The 4,541-nt window shown below is 41.3% G+C and overlaps 1 pseudogene; it reads right to left on the minus strand.

The window, feature by feature from the left end:
- Positions 1 to 294: 294 nt before the first annotated feature.
- On the minus strand, positions 295 to 2,879 carry LOC102869161 (annotated as a pseudogene).
- Positions 2,880 to 4,541: the final 1,662 nt, after the last annotated feature.

Here is a 4,541-nt window from a genome sequence, read left to right on the forward strand (position 1 = left end):
TTCCCATCGCAATACGTTTTTTAATTTCCTGGCTACTGGTGCCAAGAGTGTTGACCGTGGAGCCGAGCAAACTGAAGCTGTGAACAATCTCAATCTCTTCACCATCCATCCTGATGCTACTGATTGGTCCAGTGGTGAGACATAGTGAGGTATAAAAAAACTATTCTTGTGTGTGTGTGTGTGTGTGTGTTGTTGTTGTTGTTTTTCCTCTTCATCTTGCTATAGAGTTCCTCTACTGGTAAATATTGCAATAGCCAGACCTCATGAACTGGGGACTGTACCATGTGCAGGGTCTCACGTCGCTTCAATAGGGGGCAAATAGGTTGTAGCCACCTCGGTATAGACTTGCCATAGCACCAACTCCATAGTTAGCGGCAAGGGCAAGGGCATGGTAGAGGTCTGCTGTGTACACCCTGCCATAACCGTCGCTGTAAGCTGCCGCAGCGGCTGCAGCAGCTGTGGCTGCGGTTGCAGTAGTGGGCTGTGCATATCTGTAAGCTGCGTAACCACCTTAGAGTTCAGCACCATAAAATCCGTCCTGGTAAGCAACACCTCGATACACGAGGATGGTTGTTGGAGGTACCGCGTGCACTACACCATGCACTGTCCACCCTCTGCCTCTCAGATGGGCTCCTCTAAACGCAGCTGCTATGGTGGTTGCAGTTGTGTATGGGAAGCCAGGAATGATTAAAGGAATGTAAGTGTTAATACCCCATCTGCCTGACAGGGGCACTGCCGCATCATTGCCTAGGGAGACATCTGCTTGAAAGCTGGATGCTGCATATAACTCGACTATATACAGCTCCAACTACTGGGCTTAATTTCAAACCTTTTGTATATGGAGAGACCATCTTCTTATTGGTAATTACGTGTGTGGTAGCATTATTAACCTTGATTTTACGGCCCTCTACCACAGTGCCATGTAATTTCTCCCTGGCCCTGTCTGCATCAGCACTATTCTCGATCTAGGGCCACTTCTAAACCCTGATAATATTTGTGTTAGTTCTCTGTCAATGTACTGTTCCAGTCATTTTTTAATAATCTTTAGGATTGTACTTTTCTGTGATATTATACTTTTCGATAATTTCCATACTGATCACCTTTTTATTGGAATGGGAATAAATACAGATAGATCTCTTTCAGTAAATTGACCAGGTACTTGTCCTCCAGATTTCTTTTTTTAAAAAAAATATTATTTTTGTGTGTGTACCGTCAAATTGGATCTGACTGGTACAGGAGGAGATTGACCCTCCTTTTCCAGCAGAGCATCTGGTGGATTTGAACTGCGTACCTCTGAGATTGCAGTGCAGTTTCTTGCCACTAGGCCACCAGAGCACCCTCAGATTTCTTGACACTACCTAGTGAGCACGCCCAGAGCAGCATTTGTTTGTTGAAATATGTCAATTTGTATTACATCAACTCCTGGTGCCTTGCTTTTTGCCAGCTCCTTCAGATCACCTTTCTCCTTCATCACTATTGCCTCTTGATCATATATTGTTTCATGGAATCAGTCAATTATTTTTTGTACAGTGACTTTGCATACTCCTTTTAGTTTATTTTGATGCTTCCTGGATCATTCCATATTTGCCCATAGCATCCTTAAGTATTACAACTCAGGGCTTGAATTTGTTCCTCAGTTCCTTCAGCTTAAATGCTGAGCACATTTGTCCGTTTTGATTTTCTGAGTCCAGCTCTTTGCACATTTCATTATAGTACTTTACTTTGTCTTCCTGAGCTTCTCTTTGAAATCTGTTTGGCTCCTTAATCTCCTGATTTCTTCCCTTTGCTTTGGCTTCTCAGTGTCATAGTGCAATATTCAGAGTCTGTTCTGAAATCCATCTTGGTCTTTTCTTCCTCCTCTGTCTTTTACATTCTTTGTGGAAGATATTCTTGATATCTTCCCACAGCTCATTTGGTCATTGTTCATTGGTGTTCAAGGCCTCAAACCTGTTTCTGAGATGGTTTTGAAGTTCAGGTATGATTGACCCAAGGTCAAATTTTGGTCCGTGTGGATTTTTAAACATTTTCTTTAGTTTCAGCTTGAACTTACATATGAGTTGTTGATGGTCTGTCCACTGTCAGCATTTGGTCTAGTTTTCACAGCTGATATTGAGCTTCCCCAACAATCCTTTCCACAGATGTAACCAATTTGATTCCTTTGTAGTCCATCAGGTGTGGTCCATGTGTAAAGTTGTCATCTGTGTTTCTCGTAAAAAGTATTTGCAACTTTATGAGGAGGAATGTGGCATCAGGATTAGAGGAAGACTCATCAACAACCTACATTATGAGATTACAAAGCCTTGAATCCTTAGGAGGATTCTGAAGCATGTGCTTCAGAAAGTCAAGGACTGTAGTCTTCAATACGGATTGAAGCTCAACGTCAAGAAGACAAAGATTCTCACCACTGGGCCAATTGGCAGCACCATGATAGATGAAAAGTAGATTGAGATTGTTAAAAGTTTCCTTTTGCTCTGTTCCACAATCAACACTCTTAGCAACAGCAGTCAGGAAATCAGAAGTTGGATCAGAGACGTCTCCAGAATGTTAAAGAGTCAGTGTCAGAAGACTAAGGTGCACCTGATCCAGGCTATGATCTTTCAAATTATTTGCTATCCATCAGAGAACTGAACAGTAACTAAGGATGTCAGAAGGATCAATGCCTTTGAGTTGTGGTGCTGGAGAAGAGTATTGAACTCATCCCTGTGTCTAGATTTCTGAGCAGAATTGAGAAAGTTCACTCATAACCTACTCTCCCCCTAACTCTTAGTCTTGAAAAGACATGTAAAACTCTCCTTCTCCAAAGTACAGAGACCAAGTACTTTTGGGTAGAGGGTGAATTCCTCCACAGGCAAATTCAAGCTGGAAGAGAGGCCCCACATCTGGAGTGCAGATTCTATGGACTGCAAAGAGAACAAACAGGTTTGTCCTGGAGAGGGTGAAACCAAGTAGTTTCTTGGAGGCAAAGCTACATCTGACATACTTTGGGCATGTTGGCAGGAGGGACCAATCCTTGGAGAAGGATATGCTTACAAGTTTGGAGGGTAGTACGGGAGAGGAAGACCTTGGATGAGATGGATTGACACAGTAACTTGAGTTAGTTTTGTCAGAGACTGTGAGATTGGCCCAGCATAGGACAGGGTTCAGACCTATCGTGCATAGAATTGTTATAAGTTGCAGTTAACTTGACACATAACAATTAAAGTCATTATCTTTTCAGTTACATGCTATGCAGCTGAAAGTTGAACAATAAATATGGATGACAGAAGAATCAATGTTTTTGAGTTGTGCTGTTGGAGAAGAGTACCCCACAGACTACCAAAAGAACAAACATATGTTTTGGAGAAAGTGCAGCTAGAATACTTCTAGAAGGCAAAAATGGTGAGGTTTCATCTCACATACTTTTGGCATGTAGTTAGGAGAGGCTATTCCTTGGAGAGGGACTTCATGCTTGGAAAGGTGGAGGATCAGTGAAAAGAAGACCCTCGAGATGAACTGACACAGTGACTGCAGCAAAGTGCTCAATTGTATCAGAGATTGTGAGGATGGAGCAGGAAAGGGTAGGGTTCAGATCTGTTGTTATAGGGTTCCTTGACAACACCTAACAACAACAATGAGCTATTTCAAATGGGGCTTACCACCATATGAAAATTTCCCCTGCAGATTTGTAATATATTTACCTTGCTTACTGAGTAAGTGCCCCAACACATGAGCTACCATTGACGGTTCAGCAAATTATCTCCGTTCAAATACAAGAACAGGCAAAAAACCAAAAAAAAAAAAAAACACCAAAAAACAAGCAAACAACAACAAAAAACCAACTAAGAAACTAAAATAATGTATTTCTCACAAAAAATCAACTCAGATGCCTTTGGGATTGGTTCATAGTGGCACACATGGGCTTTCTAGCTGTGAATAATAATAGGAAGAGATTGCCCATCTTTCTCTGGGGAGATGGATTTAACCCTTGGGAGATGCAGAGCATTTGGGTGAGCAGCAAAACTCCCTCCTTGATATAGACTAGAGTAGCAATACTACCTTTTCACAAAAGCTCAAACACTTCCTTCCTTTGTATTCTGACTCTCAGTGATCCTCCCTTGGTTTCAAGCTGTTAATATCAATGGGAGGAGGCTGCCTATATTTCTCTTGCAGAGAAGTTGGTGAATTTGAACCACTGGAGACTCACAGCCTTCTGAGTTAGCACAATGTGTTACAGATTACACCAGAGCTGCTTTTTTTATATTCAAAGTATTCTACAAAGTGCTATCTGTTGTTCCTGGAAACTGAAGAAATCTAGTGCTTGACTAGCATTTAGTTGATCAAAGACTGTAATTGAATTATGGTCAAGAGGGGAGAAGTGTGAAAGAGAAAAATTAAAAACAGGCCTCTTCCTTTGATTTTATAAGTTGGGTGTTGATTTTCTTTTCTGAGCCCTAAAAATCAAACATTAATGATATTTTCTAAAACCCTAATACCTAGCACACACTGCAAAAACTTTTACTCTATTCAACCAAAAGCTATGGCTTTGCAGCATTATAAATTTT

This window comes from Elephantulus edwardii, unplaced genomic scaffold (assembly GCF_000299155.1).
Source record: "Elephantulus edwardii isolate Elephantulus edwardi_28Jun2011 unplaced genomic scaffold, EleEdw1.0 scaffold00305, whole genome shotgun sequence".
Lineage (NCBI taxonomy): Eukaryota > Metazoa > Chordata > Mammalia > Macroscelidea > Macroscelididae > Elephantulus > Elephantulus edwardii.